Source organism: Triturus cristatus, chromosome 8 (assembly GCF_964204655.1).
Source record: "Triturus cristatus chromosome 8, aTriCri1.1, whole genome shotgun sequence".
Taxonomy (NCBI): Eukaryota; Metazoa; Chordata; class Amphibia; order Caudata; family Salamandridae; genus Triturus; species Triturus cristatus.
In genome coordinates, this window is record NC_140591.1 from 32,382,644 (window position 1) to 32,399,652 (window position 17,009).

Sequence of the window (17,009 nt, forward strand, 5' to 3'; positions counted from 1 at the left end):
AAGCAAAATTTGTTATTTTAGACAAAGTTTGAAGTTTGCGCTGCATTTTGAGCAATACAACTTTGTGGGATCCACATGATGCACACCAACCTGGACTCCCCCAGGTGATTGATAGGTTTCCCTGGGAGGCCGCTGAGCGCAGACCCAAATACCACAGCTACTCCTATTGCCACTGGCTTCACATTAAGTTCTAGCATTCTTTGTGTCACATGCACTAGGCAAAGCCACACATGGGGTTTAGTATTTTTATAAGGACAAGGGTGGAAACACTGAGCTGTAGAAGATGTGTGGATAGGCAGAGATTCTGAAAGTGTCCGTAACAGAAATGTGAGTAATGTGTGCATACAAGGGGGCCCTGCATTCTGAAAGGGTTTCCAATTCGGAAAGGCCGGCATGGAAACCCTGCCGGAAACTGTGCGTCATAATCCCAAGGACAGTAAGGCCGCCCTTTGGGATAGCGGGCCGGCTTCTGACTGGGGAGCCTGTCAAAAGCCAGCCGGAATGACCGGACGGTTTAAATTCCAACCGGCTGATTCATAATCATGTACAACACATATTTATTAAAAACCTGAGGTTTTAGAGAATGTTTTAAAGTAAGTCTTGCTAAATAATTAAGTACTTAAGTATGTGCCAGGCACTGCAAAACTATTAATATGGTGTTGGTGTCAAAAAAGTGTTGTGTAAGCTACTTTGAGCCCAAGAAATAATCATGTTCTTGGTTAAAACACGGGATGAGTCCGTTCCAGGAAGTGGTGAGCCACCGTGCAGTATGGTGAGTCTGTTTTTAGTTTGTGGACCACGGGTTGCTTCATGCTAGCCTGAGTGTCAGACATTAGCGCATATGGGTCTCCCAGAAGACTGCGCGTGTTCACTGTCTGTCAAGAGCGTGGCAGGGAGGATGGGACGACTGCCAGTTTCTCTGCAGATCCGGCACTTCCTGCTCACTGCGGTTTGTAAAAGCCACTGAAGTTAAAGAAATAAACAGAGCCTGATTGCACTTGAGGACACCTACTGCTGTTGTATACAAAAAAGGCACCAAGGCAAAGTTTGGAGACAGATTTTGTGTTTTTAGCACTTAAACATTATTTGCTAAGGTTTTAGTGTTACTGGCTTGTTACTTGTGTATCTTCCAGTATATGAGTTCCAGATCTGTCCTATGTTAACCCCAAATTTGATGTTTAATGTGGCAGACTGATTAAAATCAGTGCATTTCGAGGAAATCAATGTCTTCAGGCTGAAATCAGCACACTTCAACCTTGAAAAAAAAAGATCCGCCCTATTGGCTTTGCCAATGCTTGTTTCACATCAGCCAGAGGTCAGCCCAAATCTCTGAATTAGTTATGTCATCCTCATATTTTCATACTTTATTCCCCCCAATCTATAATAGCCTTTTTCCATTTAGAGGATTGTTGGAATAAATCCACAAAGGCCGATGAAGAGGAAACGTGAGTTTATTAAGAGACAATTCCTCGAGCTGCCCAGCCTGGCGCTCCTCAGCCAGCAGTCCCCAACATCCTAAGGCGCGCGCCTGTCACCGTTTCCAGGCAGTACCAAGTGTGGGGGAGGGTAGAACATACCAACCGGGAAAGCGGAGGGCAGGGAAGGAAAGGGGAAAAGGAGCACAGGTGGGACAGGGACAGTAAAGAGAGATTATAACAGGGAGACCTGCTCAGTACAGCAGATACTTCCTCCTTATCTTTCAGTTTCTCACGCAACTCCGAGATAAACGCACTCACCAAAGACAGCACATGAGCCCCAAGTGCGCACGATTGAATATATTGTTATCACATGGGAGCTGTGGCTTGTACTATGCAGCGCTATACTCAACACTGTTCCAGGAACTCACTTTGTAATATCTATGTCAGTCCGTGTTCTGGATCCTGTGAGACTCAAGGTACTGGGCACGTTTTGCGGAAAATATTACCTAGTATCTTTGTAACCAAGTAGCTAAGTACTACTGATCCGATCAGAAGTGCCAAGATCCTCCTTTGAAGGCTTTCACTTTCAGTGACAAACCAAGCTTACACCTGGAGAGCGAAGTAGGTGTAGAGACTATACTACTGTTGACTAATGAACACAACTCAATAGTTAGATTGGCCAGCCAATGACATTTCTTGTATAAATAATAAAATGTCTATTTGTTAAACCTTGAGTAGTGGAGTAACATATGGCACCTCACAACTAAGTCCATATTGGCTGAGGGTGGAGATGCAGACATTTAAAGAGCTCCAATCAAGCAGTTCATCCGCATTCGGTGCAGTGTTCAGGGGTTTGGTACAAATGTGTTGCAGTGCAGAATGTCTGAGATGACCTCAGTGGTCATGCTGGACTTCCACTTGTACGGAAAAAAGGAGTCACACCAGTGGTACTGAATGGGGATGCCGCAATCCGTGTACATCACTGAAGTCATAGAGGCGGGTAAAAATCCAAGGGTCATACCAAGAACACGCGTGGCAAATGAGCCACGCTCGCTCAGTAGGGCAGTCGTAATGCAGTGGTATGTCGCTGGTGGTACATTTTGGAAACCACTGGCACACATATAACACTAAAGCGTGGTGTGGTAGCACACTGTCATTTACAGATAGTACATTTTACATTGAAAGTGCCACTAAATTTACACAGACGCACTTTTTCTGATAAAAATAAATAGGGCACTAACGACAATGTGTGGAAGCTGTGTTTCACCGAATAATTATTATCAGCGCATCACGAAGTAAAGTGTCTTGATTTGTTTGATCCTACTAAAACCTTTGCACAGAATGAATGTACTTCATTTGTGCTTTCCTGACGGCTGATATATTTAAAAATATTTGTGGTTCATTTGCAGATATTTATATTTTGCTGTGTTAAATTATTGACATTCTGCAGACTTTCCTTTCACACACTCTGTACCCCAGCAAAACTGTCACGTAGTTCTCAGTACAACATTCAAAGTAAACACCAATCTCCATGTTAAAAGACGAAGCAGCGATTTGTAAGAAAACATACCCTCTCGTTGGACCTCTGTCTCTGGATGCACGGCAATTGCAACAGGTCGAAAACATAATTTAAGGGCATTTTTATTATCACTCACCTGGACTCCAGCATGGCTGTTTTGGAGGTGCTGCCGCACCCCTTGTAACCGTACTTACAGTGAATATTAATCAATCCTAAGCAAACCTTAACAATTACAACAGCTAAACCACCCCTCATAGTTGCCTGTCAATGAAGTTGTGAGGCATTGCCTCTTTAGCCATGATCGCCTCAAAACTTTGGACGGATGCTGCTGGTTTTTTGACTGTGAGGATGCACCGATACCTGCTAACCAGACCCCAGTGTCAGTGTTCCAACCCCTTACAAAGTGTATGCTGAATTGGCTACCCCCAATTGGCATAAGCTGACTTGCTCATAAGTCTCTACTATATGGTACCAAGGGTACACAGAGCATGTAGGACAGGCTGTCTCCCAGGGCTGCAGCACTGGTTGTGCCACACTGTGTGAGACAAAGTACAAAATGGCTCCCAGCCTGCCTCTGCAGCCTCGAAGAGCAGTTTTAAACTGCTAGTTCGACTTTGCCATTCCCTTACAATATATATACATCTCCCCTAAGGAAGGCCTATGGAGCTCTGAGCAGGGAGCTATATATTATTAAGTAGGGCATATGGATTAAATCTGTCTTGACAGCAACACTTTCAAATTGTTGTTTTGCTGTGGAAAGGTTAGTAGCCTGTTTGGTTGCAGAGCTACCGGCTGACCCCTCAGCCTGCTAAATTTTGAATGGGATTACTAGAATGGGTACCTCCAGGTATCAAATTAATCATGGCCTTAAACCTGACTTGATACCCAATTTGAATTTAATTTTTACGGAAAACAACTTTTCAGGCTGCACTGTTCCCATGATGCACAGAGTCAAGAGTGATTTGTATATGACTGGGTCTGAATTGGGGTGGCGAAGTGAGATAAAGAACGATGATGGATTCAACCCAGATCTCTGACTGGGGGTGAGTGTCTGAAAGGTTTCAGCGCTCCCTCCATCATCTCCTTGTGTTTGCTTTGTTCACCCTAAGTTGGCAGGGCAGGGTATACCCAGATGTGGGTCCCTTGCTCTCTTTGCTATTGGTGTCAAGCTAGCCTGGCTGATCAGTGGTGTTACTCCAAAATGGGTCCCAGAATGCTTGTTTCTGGTCCAGGGAAGACCTTGTTTGGCAGTTCAGGCTGGACTGCTCCCATGAGGCAAAGGGTTAAGACTGATTTGCATATACCTGGGTCTGAACTGGGGTGGTGACGTGAGCTAAAGAACGATGATGGATTCAACCCAGATCTGTGACTCGGGGTGAGTGTCTGGAAAGTTTCAGCACTCTGTCCATCATCTCCTTGTGTTTTCTCTGACACTTGCAGTATAGAACGCCAATCCCAGTGAGGTTAACACAATTACTGCAAAAATCAGTACAGAAGAGTGAATTCCTAAAGGAATCTTGCCTGCTTCGAGGTAATCATCAATTGAGGTGTAGGAAATTAGGTTTTTAATTGATGGGAGTGTAGACCCTTCTCAAGCAACAAACACAATCCCTGTAGGGGTGCACCACAAAAGTCACTAAATTAACCTGTGCTTAACCCTCTGGTAGCCTGGCAAAAAGGCATTTATGCTTCACTTAGAGGCAATGTCTAAAGTAATTATGCAGCACTGAAAAGGTAATGAAGTGAAAACACAACACAATATAAATCCCAAATCATTTTAGAAAACAAAAGTTATTTTAATAAATAAAATCACACCAGAACAAAATCAAATCCATTCAGTAGATCCAGAGACATGCACTTTCATAGTTTCAGTTAAGTATAACACCTAAAAGCACAAAGCGCCACTCATAGTTCTCTGGTTGGGCTAGTCTGGGGCAAATGCACAAGTTCAGGCCAGCCACAATAGAGCACAGGCTGGATACAGGGACCAAGTTACAGGAGCACCCGGCACCGAAAGGGCGTGGCCGGCAAAGGTGTGCCTCTCCACCGCCGTGCCGCCGGCTTCTTTCCTGACTGGTGTTCCAAAGAGGAAGCACCCAGGCTGAGGCTCCCCTGACAATGCAGTGTTGGGATTCAGCCTTGTGATTGGTCTGAGCGCCATGGTTCACTGCTCAGACAGGGGCTGAGGGCCTGGGCATGTTCTCCACGCAGGCTGCAATGAAGCCTGGGTGTAGAGCCTGCAAAGTGCCGGCCTGCAAGTGCCAGCCAAGCAGTCATGCGCACTTGGAGTGGGCAAGCCACTCCTTCCCTGCTCTCCTGTCCTTGGAGCAGCCCCACCAACAAAGCTGTTGGCAGCAGGAAAAATTAAATGATAATAACCTTGAGTTATTATCATTTTATTTTTACTATCTTTCACTGCTGCAAAGCATTCGTGGGCGCAAAGAGCCAATTACTTCAGGATTTCTCCTTTTCTTATAGAGGAGTGCCCTCTGATGCCAACCAAAGGTCCAGGGCCTGGGGAGGCACTTCTTGGGGATCAGAGACTCACTCTAGCAGAGGCCAGCGGGGCGGTTCAGGCAGGTCCAGATGCCAGTCTGGGCCGGTCAAGTTGCAGCAGGTCAGCTGAGCAATTGCAAGAGGCCTGTGGAGCTTGTTATGTCCCTGTAACTCAACAGCCAACTGACCCTTGGCGTCACTCCAATCTTCCTGAGAGCAAGGAGATGGTCCTCTCTACTTCAAGCAGCAAGGCAGGCCTCAAGCAGCAGCATGGCAGGCCTCAAGCAGCAAGGAAACCCTCTAGCAGCAGCATGGCAGGCCTCAAGCAGCAAGGAAACCCTCTAGCAGCAGCATGGCAGGCCTCAAGCAGCAAGGAAACCCTCTAGCAGCAGCAAGAGCAGCATGGCAGGCCTCAAGCAGCAAGAAAACTGTGAGAAGTTGGCCTGGTATCTGATGTTCACTAGTTAAAGTGACCACCCTGTACCATGCCAAGCAACCCTTATGGTGTGGTTGTAAGTCAACCTTTTCGGACCAGCTGCCCTAGTGGTAGCGTAGGCTAAGCAGTCTTTGAGGCTAAACTCGCGAAGCGTGTTAAGCCAGCTGTTTTACCAAATGTAACCCCCCTTTATACCAATGAAAGGACACCACACAGATATATATGTAAAATATATATGTATTTATTCTTCAAAGTAACCCCTAGTCTCTTTATGAGCACAGGAGCACAAATCGTCAAACACGATTACAGTAGAATACACAGAAGTTGCACTTTATGGATAGGCCCTGGTGGCCGCTCGAACCATATACTAAAATAGTGGTATAAGTACCACGAACAGAAAAGGGAAAAGGCCTAGGGCCTCTAGAATCGCTGGGCCTACAAGGAGCTAACTTCAGTTAGTGACCAGGAGCTCCACGGGTGGCGTGTGCAGAGCAAATAGTCACACGCGTGCTCCCATAGGTTTCAATGGGTGCGTAAAAAGTACAAAGTTACTGCAAAAAGGATCTTCCGGATGGACTAGGAACTCAAGATTTGGAACACAGGCACTAGAGATGTAATACTACACTCGGGCACAGGAGTGCCAGCTTTACCTCACCCACAGGAAGCGGGTGCATAGGCCTCGAAGTGCGTCGGGTTTCTTCTATCTGTTCCGTGGAGCCTGTGGGCAAAGATGCTGCAGGCGGTCGGTCCGGGAGAGATGCGGTGGATCCAAGAGTGGATCGGAGATGTTGAAGACCTGTAAGCAGAGGGGACAGTGTTCACAGTCACTAGCCAGTGACCAGCGTGGCACCAGGTGGGTACCAGGCAATGTCGGGTGCAAACAGGAAGAAAGGTGTAGCTTGTCTCTGCAGCCACGTGGTCCCTGGAGGTCGACGACGTCCAGGAGTCGGTTCACGAGCTGTCCCACGCAGGCTCTCGCTGTCGGCGGTGTCGGCGACTTGATCGAAGCAAACAAGCCTTGGCAAAAGCAATTGTTGTAGGAGATGAAATAAGCTGATGGTTCTGTAGAACTTTCATCCAATCATTCAAATCTTCAACTGTTATTTCAGCAGTTTTTCTCACTGGAACCACTCTCTTCTGCGGTTCTAAAATTGGCATCCCTGAACAACTAGCTTCACTAGCATCTAATATTTCACTACATGTGTCATGTCTTGATTGTCTCAGGTCATTTCTTTCTGCTCTTTTGCCTGAATCTCCTGAAGGACCAACTGAATTTGTCAAATTATTCCCAACATATGGAATCACCAGTCCATTTTCACCTGTCCTCTGTTTGTCAAACACAGGCATAACCGGACCTATTGTTACAGGCACCGTAACAGCTTCTAGATTCTTCGTTAATTCCCTAATCTTCTCAGTCAACTCTGTTGTAGTTCTGGCTAATTGTCTGGCATTCTCATCAAGGTAGTGATCACTTCTTACCTCAGGTGTCTCATTTTCTGTCTCACTAACACAAACTGTATCTCTTATCGGAGAAACAACTGGTGTACTCTTATCCGGTTCTGGTCTATATGGAGGTGGTCTCTTGTAAATCATGTCATTCAAGACCTCATACTCATTAACTCCATATTTTCTCATTTCTGACTCAGGAACCCTTTCTGCTCCTCCTTCAACTGTTCTCATCGGATATAATCCCTCTGACATACTAACATCTCGCCACCTTTTCATTCGATCATGATGAGTCTCACGATCATGTCTCCTCCCAAACATGTACCTGTAGTACCGTCCAGATCTCTGTTTTTCTCGCTCATGTACTTCCTCTTCCCATTCCACTAAAGCCTCGAACTGTATAGGTCTTGGTTTCGGGTCTAGACATAACATCTTTTCCCGTAAATTTCTCAACACGGCCAGATTAAATGAACCATGTTCTGGAAATGCTAGAACACCATCTTCTTTAGTATACCTAACCCAATTCTCCAACCATATACAGGTATGAAACCCATGTCTTGCAGCCATGAAGGATGCAGGTGTTTTCGGTGGAGGTAACAACTCACCCTCTCTCGTTTTAACATCTTTATCCTTGTTAAACCACTTTTTAATTTTACCAAAAAATGTTTTCTTCTTTTTCTCTTCTTGGTAATACATTTTAGCATTTACCAAAAAACTCTCTACTCTTTCCGTATTATAAATATACAATACGAATTTTCAACCAATAGCAGCGCGACTCACACTAACGCACCAATCCTGGAGCGTCTACGTCACTAAATAGCTCTTCCAATCCTTGCGCGGCTCACACTAACGCACCAATCCTAGCGCGAACACTATTCTGATCCACTATCCAATCAGAGCGCGGTCTTTCTGACGTCAACAGTCGCTGTAGTCGCTTGTCTCCTGTCTTCTGTCACTCGTCTACCCCTCCTTTACAAAATCTTTTCAGTAGACTTTGTGTCAAAATTTCTACAAAATCTATTAGTTACAACATAAAAACATCAACTAAACAGCTTTCCTCTGTCCAGTTTCTCAAACAAGCTCAGAGAATACCTATTACTTCTCCCGCGATAAGCTTTAACGGTAATCCTTACGGATCCCTGGGACTTAAGACCAGAGTTTCACAGATAACCTTCACTATCATACACACTCCTTATATACCAGAAATATCTAATAGTAACATACGACGATGTCACTGATTCCGAACCCAGACAATGTGACGCGCAACTTCAATTGTCACACGTTATTCCTTACAATTCCGTCTTTCCCGAGAGCGGCATATACTTCCCTCTGCCCTACTACGGAACTGCTACCAGCTCCCAAGTTCCAGAAGCACTACATATAACTCAACATTACGACTCCAACATATAGTATTAGTACATATACCAACATCAATCAATAATCAATAATCGATAAGCTAATGTACATGCAATCTTATCAGATCAAGACAATCATCAATAACCATCCTCTGCTACCAGGAAATTGATAGAGATCAGGGTGTGTATAATATTCCCACTACCACAGATAGAGTAATCTCACAGTTACACGCACATACATTCATCATACGCTAGGGCCCATTTCACTAACATACGCTCAAATACTCTACCAGCAATAAACCTGTGGAAAGAAAACTCCTAGTCACCCTGCATCAATATCGGGGTCGATAAGATCTGGTTATTGAGACTGTCCATAAACATAATCTATACAACCTATACGGCAATAATCAGAATATAATACACAATAATTGACAAGAAATAATATCCAACACCATGTTCAAATTATATTGCTTTATCTAAAATTAGTCAAATGAAAATCAAGCAGAATAAATCATTTTTCTCATAGTTACCTATTCTAGCTAAATGTCAGAACGGGTCAGGACAAGTCTCTCGGTAAAGTCTCTCAAAACGAAGTCCCTTCAGCATCAATCCTCAGCAGCGCAGATTCGGTACGCGGCAAAGGCAAATGGCAAGTGGCAAGACCCTCTCTAGGCTAACAATTCTTATACTGAATCGAACAAAGGAAAGATACATAAAAAAGTTCGAAAATCTCCGCTCAGGAAAAATCACAAAATAAAGACTACGGAACAGGAACCAAGAATCACAAATGTATCTTGTTAGTTCTACTTCTCCTCGGCAATGAGACCAATGCTCAGAGTCTTTCTCTAAGGCTCCTTTGTTTTCCCAAGGCTGCCAAGGACGTTCCATTTCACTCGAAGATTACCCAGGCTGCTGATGTCCTCACGGAAAATTTCACAAGGCAAGCAAGGACTGTGGTCAGCTGACTTCAGGACCATATTCAGCAGGGCTTTCTTCCATCACAGTTTTCTACTTTCAAATCGAGGCCAGGCTTACAAAATCGGCCATCTTTGACTAGGCCACCATAGACCATCTTAATTAAAAGAAACAAAAACAACGTTACCACAGCATAGTGATTAAACAGTGTTAACCCCACTAATACCCTTATGTGTATGCATCTATCTAGCACTTGCAACATAGAAAAGCATTAATTCGGGAAGCGTTTTGTGCTCAAAAATAAACAGCACATAGCAACGTTTAAACATGAAAACACGCACGTTATTGTTAAACAGCACATTTATGCGCACCCACGTGTAACTCTCTCTTATTAGGACAAACGGATTGATTAATATAAACACACTTGCACAAGACAAATAATTAATTATTAGTAATTAGAAAATTAATATGACAAATAGACATGCCAGAGCTTCAAAAACCAACGAATTTTCAAACAGAAAACTCTGCTCCAGCACTAGTCCACACAAGCACCTCTCCACGCACACCACCAGCCACAGGCCCAGCACATAACAACACTCACATCATCAGACAGCACCATTCAAGGGCCCATCACTTTCACACTCCCACATGCCTGACACAACAACCACATTGGCTAATGGATTATGTGGACTGACGTTTGGCTACCAGTGTGTGTAGTGACAAGCAGCAAGTAACTACTCACACTGCCAGCCAAGCACCAGTCCACACACACCAACATTACATTTTGTTTTTTTTATACAAAAAAGAAAACACAAACAAATTGTAAGTCGATACAAAACTCTAAACACAAAAGCTGAAACTAAATACATCGCACTAATGCCAACCTTGAAAATGAACAAAAAAATATAAAAATAAATACAGAACAGGCAGTTCACTTTAACACTCATGAATGCTCCCTAAAATTATTTTGTGTATGGTACAGTCTAAAACAAGCAGGCACACACAGCGCAGGGTTGTACATATGAGTCTCCTTTCATGTACCTCTTCGCCAACAGACTCTACATCTACTACTGGCAAAGTCTTTCGTGTGCGTGGCAGGAAAGTGGCAATCTTTCAATCTGGCCACATCCTCCCTCAGTCCAACTCTAGGAACACTTGCCTGTCCCACTACAACAAGGCGGCCTATCACAGACTCCTAAAACAACAAAAGTCGTCTTTGACTCAGGAGAATATTGATTAAATACAACAAAAGCATTAAAGGTTGCTAAGAAGAAAAGATGGATAGCCATCCTCTTATGCCAAATGTAAGCCTTACAAAGAGAAGTGCAAGGTGCCAACCTTTGACCTACTCCATCAACACCAACCATGTGCCTATTACATTCTAAAATGCACACAGGTTTGCGCACTTCAGCAACATGTAAAGTACTTACATCATGGATGGTAGTCAGCATTTAGACATTTCTCCTATCTGAAAACTTCACAGCTCGCTGTTGCGCACTCCGCAATGGACTGTACTGAACCAGCTCAAGCTTTTGACAAACAAGTTCTTTTGGGAAACCTTTATGGTTAGAGCAGATTGTGTCGCAAGCAACAGTGTCCTCTTTGGCCAATTCCACGAACAACTGCACACCAGTGTAGAAATTATCTACATATAAATGGTGAACTTTGTTAAAAAGTCCTCTACCAAGTTCCCACACAATTGTCTCACTCACTCACTTTGAAAGGGGACGGACAACCAGGGGGGTCAATCCTGGAATCCCTACCGGTGTACACTCTGGAATTAGAGACATATCCAGTCCTACTGTCACACAGCACATATATTTTAATTCCATAGCGTGCCCTCTTGCTAGGAATGTACTGCCTAAAAACCAAGTGGCCCTTAAACAAGACCAAAGACTTATCCACAGATATTTCTTCCCCTGGAGCATAGGTCTCAGAAAATCCATCTACAAAGTGATCAATGACAGGCCAAATCTTAAACAGATGGTCACAATCAGGGTGATCTTGTGGCAACGCTAAACCATTATCGACAAAATGCAGCATCCGAAGCAGAAGCAAATATCGATCACAACTCATAATCGCCGGAAATATGGCCATTGCCATCAAGGGACTAGTAGACCAACATGAAGACATTGATAGCCTCCTTAACAAGCCCATCAAAAAAATTAAACCCAAGAACGTCTTCAACTCACCCAGATTTGTGGGAGTCCACCAGGTTGCTCTAGAGTGGGGCCCAAGCCTGGCACTGTTGTCCCTCAAATACTGTTCAACATACAAATTAGTCAGCTTAACAATTTCCGCCCAAAACACATCGTCAATAGACAACTGAATTAAATGTATAGGTAAAAAGTTTTCAGTATCCACTCTACACGCTGGGACACCAGTGAAGACAAGCAATGCCAGCTGCACCACGCCGCTGCAACCCAGAGGTCAGCTATTCCACTTGGAAGCCTTGAAGCCACAGGCTGCAGTCCAGAGGCCTCTTGGTGCACTATCTGCACATCAATGTCCTCCTCTAAAACAGGCACTTCATCTGCACTTAGAGTGGCTTCATTATCAGATGATTTCTCTCAGACAGAAAATTCACTGCCTGAATCTTCCACTCCCTCCTCTGCCGCAGATGCAGAGTCAATCTCATAATAATGTTCAGAGGAAGCCTCGAAAATCATACTAACAACCTGCCAAGCAGTAATCCTGCGGCTAGCCATAATCCTTACTAAGAAAGGAGACTTCACAAACGAGTCAACAACAACCAACACTGCAAAATAATTAATAAACACTGTGTGGCTTTACCACAAAGATCTATATACTCAAACACCATATGACTCACTTGCCAGAGACAGCTACACTCACCAGCACCTACTCTGCAGAGACACAGCAAAAACAATGATATCCCACTAGAAAGAAAAAACTAAAAAAATTAGTCACAAGACAACAAAATACACATCGAGCACAAATGCAAAAAGATTTTCACACTCAAAACAAATAAACATACTGCTATTATTACACCATTTAGAGTAAATAGAACAAAAACTGTTTTCTTACCAAACACATACAACTACACAAACTGCAGAACCACCAGAGACGAAACTGCAACCTGGAACATCAGTCAAAAGAGGAATAACCTTGAAGTAGAATAAAAAGGAGAAATAAAACGGTGCCATTGCAATGGACAAGAAATAGAACAATTAACATTATAACACACTATGTCACTACCCAAACGGCCAATCTGCCACCAAGGGGGACAGAAAAACTATCAAAAGTAAATAACAACCGATGCCCCATCCCATTGGGGCAATCCTTACCCAAGGGGCCACCACCAAACATAAATATATACATATCCCTGGTTCTAGTGGGTTATCTGCCCCACCCCTGGGGGCAGATGGGCCTCAAAATACGGCTGATCTGCCCCCATAGGAGGCAGAAAATGCCAAAAATAGAAATTTTTAAAAGTTATTAGCGCCATTGGGGGTGACCATTACCCAATGGGACACCCCAAGACATAAATATATACATATACCTGCTGCTAGTGGTTTGTTTACGCCCCCACCAGGGGCAGATGGGCCTTCAAACAGGGCCGATCCGCCCCTGGGAGGGCAGAAAAGAGCCACAAGTATTAAAAACAAATTGAGGGGCGATCCTTGCCCAAATAATCACCCCCATGCTCTTTACAAAAATAATCCCTGGGTCTAGTGGAGTTTTCTGCCACCCAGGGGGCAGAAAGGCCAAAACTACAGGTCAATCTGTCCCCAGGGGAGGCCGAAAACAGCATACAGAAAATGCCCCTGTCAGACCCCCGACAGGTTACCACTGACCTTCGAAGCCGGGTACAGCAGGAGCGATGAATGATGCTGCGGAACCCTATCCCCAATATGGAATGACCTGTGAGTGCAGTATTATCACTCAACAGACAAGACCATACAAGGGGAAAGGGAAAGAAGGGACAAAAGAAACAATAAAGATGCGGCTGCGAAATCACACGATGGGACTGCGCGTAGAGTTGTAGACCTTATTCCTGTTCTGTCACTCCAGATGTCTAGCCCCGTGTTCCATTTCCATTTTGCCGCATGAGCTACTGAAAAAGTCACAAAAACCAAAGAGAAAGCATAAAAGAAATAAGCAGTCCTTCCTTGGAAGCGTACTGAGCTAGAGTCTATTCCCCTAACACTATTGCCTTCAATACAGTATGTGAGGAAATACTTAGCTCAGGGCAGAGGATGCACACTCCGCTGCAGATTAGTCCAGGCGCTAAGACCCACAAAAACAATCCAGGTGAAGCCATGCAAGACTTGCTGGCTGAATTTCAGGAAGACTCCTAGAGCGCTTCTGCCCGTTTGTAAAAAGAAAAGGAACTCAAGCGGTCCAGCCGGCTCTGAAACGCACTCCTGCGCATGTATTTATATTAACCCAAAACGTGTGTTAATCCGAGCCTTTCAGGCGGCTCATGAAACGCACACCAGCGCTTGCGTGAAAAAATAACAAAGTACGTGGAGACAGTCTATAGGACCCTGATCCAAGCCTTTCAGGCGGCTCTTGAGTCGCGCAACAGCGGGAGTGTTTACCGGTCACACTGCATGGCGAGTCCTGCGGGAGGCTTCCTCCGAGCCGAGCAACGGCTCCAGGACGCGCACCACGTCTTTGATGTAAAGAAGCTCGGGAATGCAGCTCAGCGTTCTCCAACGGTCGGGAAGGCAGGTATCACCGGGCTGGCTCACCATCACGTTCAGCAAACCTCCAGGTACAGCTTTCGTCAGTGACAAGCACCAAGCCCCCTGCAGGCGCTGCTTATATATTACCCTGATACAAAGGCAGGTGAGGTTCCCCATAAGATTATGGGAGATGTAGTGCTGAAGTGTGTATACATTCGTGTCGCAGCACACATACATGCCTACACATAGCCCCCAATCGCTATCTACGTCGGAATGTGTCAGCCCCCCTTTGGTTGCGCCCTTGCCCAAGGGGTCGCTTCCATTTACAAATAAAAGAAATCCCTGGATCTAGTGGCTTTCTACCCCCACCCACCCCCGGGGGCAGATGGGCATTCAAAATGGGCCGATCTGCCCGGTAGGGGGGGGGGGGGGGCAGATAATGGCCACGAGTATAAAATAAATTAGGGGTGATCCTTGCCCAAGGGATTGCCCCTCTAAACTTTTAAAAGACATCCCTGGGTCTAGGGGACTTTTCTGCTTCCCTGGGGAAAGAAAGGCCAAATACATGGCCAGATCTGTCCCCGGAGGGGGGGAGGAGGGGGGTAGAAAACAACAAACATAAAATATGCCCCTTTGGAAGAAACCCTGGCCCAACACTCTTTTCTCTCCCCTGATGCCTCGATGCAGTGAAACACCCCTGGAGCAGGAAACACCTACCTGCTTCTCCAGGCGCCTGGAAGCAAATGGCTTCCAGCGCGCCTGGGGGCTCCTGGGAATGTCCAGGGGGGTCGGAGTGGCAGCGGATACTCCTCCTCTGCCATCACAGTTTGGGGGGCAGATGGGCTGCCCATGGGGGGAGCGCCAGTGCTTCCCCCATGGGTGGGTGCCATGACGGAGTGGTTCCGTCATGAGCAAACGCCCACCATGGCTCATGACGGAATCATTCCGTCATGAGGATTGAAAGGGTTAATATTGTTTAAACATGCCTAATATTATAATTTGTTCAATTTTACATTATTTGTGTAGATAAATATATATATATATATATATATATATATATATATATATATATAACACCAGGAATCGCCTCCTCCAACGCGCACCGTCAAAGCGCAGAGACGAACACGGACCCAAAGTGAGTGCTGAAAGTCTTTATTTACGGACAAGAACTTTGCACAGCCGCCATGACGCGTTTCGGCCTACAGGAGGCCTTGATCATATATATATATATATATTTCACATCCAGTAGCTCCTTCTGAGACCAGGACCTGTGAGCGGTGGAGGGCGACACCGACAGAGCGTGCCGGCAGTAAATCACAAACCAGCGGTTCCAAGCAAACGCACACTCAGGGCAACTCACATAGTGCTTTCATGTAGGGTTATTGGCATTCTCATTCTCATGACCAGTTTCGACTGTAAAACGGTCTTGATTACATGAGAGGCACAGTGTTATAGACATAAGTAACTGTTGGAATGAAAAATCTTTTTGGGCAACTTCCCTTTGCATTGTATGATTTAAGTTAGCATTTGGGGCACCATTTTGTATTAGCCACCATTTTGAGCAATGATCGAAACTAACTTCTGTCTCACTTCATGTCTACCTCACCGAAAAACAGCTGCCAGTGTGTCCTCTGTAGTGCAATTCTTCAAGGCTGAGTGTTGCTGTGCTAATGAATAGACTGTTCATATTATTACATACCTTGCTGTCTAGATAGCCTGCTCCCACTGCTCTGAGTGGTAAGGGCAGGCAGAGTAACCTTGAATGAAAGATAATGTGTGCCAGGTCCCAGGTTTGTAACTCATCTTTCTATATCTCCTTTGTTCACCAGCTCCACGACTGGAAAATTCCCGTCTGGGTGTGTCTTTAGGGGTATTGGAAATGTACTTTATGCCATATCATGTTGTCTAATATCAGTGCCTCTGCAGCAATCTAAGGAGGCTGGTCAGACTCGACTCCGCTCGAGTGTATGACTAATAAATTACTTTGGTTTGTATTCGCTACTGTCTGACCGACTCTTCATTTGTTTGGAAGGCTGAGAGGTGGTCACGAGTGACCCGGGTGACCCAAATTGGGTCACTTACTTCAGAACGGACAAAGTGTCAAAATTGAGGCAGTGCCGGAGGCCAGTAAAGAGTGAGTGAAAACTGTTAAGAATAAATTCTCATCCCCCCAGTCTACATCAAATGCATACATAATACATAAGGAATGTATACAAATGTATACATATTGCTATGCCCTAACTTCTAACTAAATGGTAAATTTATGTCTACAAGTGAGAATGTCTCTCCTTGGCCAACGAAGGAAATTGCAAGAGGAGGAGCAAAGTAGATGAACATTGACCCCAGGAGACACCTCGCCCCGGGATAGATGCATAATCTCCATGTAAGAGGGGAGAGGGGCAGACAAGGATGTATGATCCGCTGTGCGGTAGTGCTCATTTGTAAGATGCATATGCATTAGCACAGTCCATGCCCTATGAGTAAATTCAGATACCACCCATGTGGGCAGTTGAGGCACGAAAGAACAGCTGGACAGCTATTACAGAGCCACTATAACAAGCAGAACCAATAATCACTCCTATATTGGCAAGTGCCGCCAATATGCGCCCACTGTTAAACACCATTGTCTCTGCACAGGTAGCAAGTATACATGTATGAGTATCACTCATGTAGACAATACCAGGCCTGGAGGACCGCAAAGACCACAGAAACAAAGTAACAATAAAATGCAGAGTGCCCAGCACTAAGTAGGAGAACAACATCATGCCCAAGTAG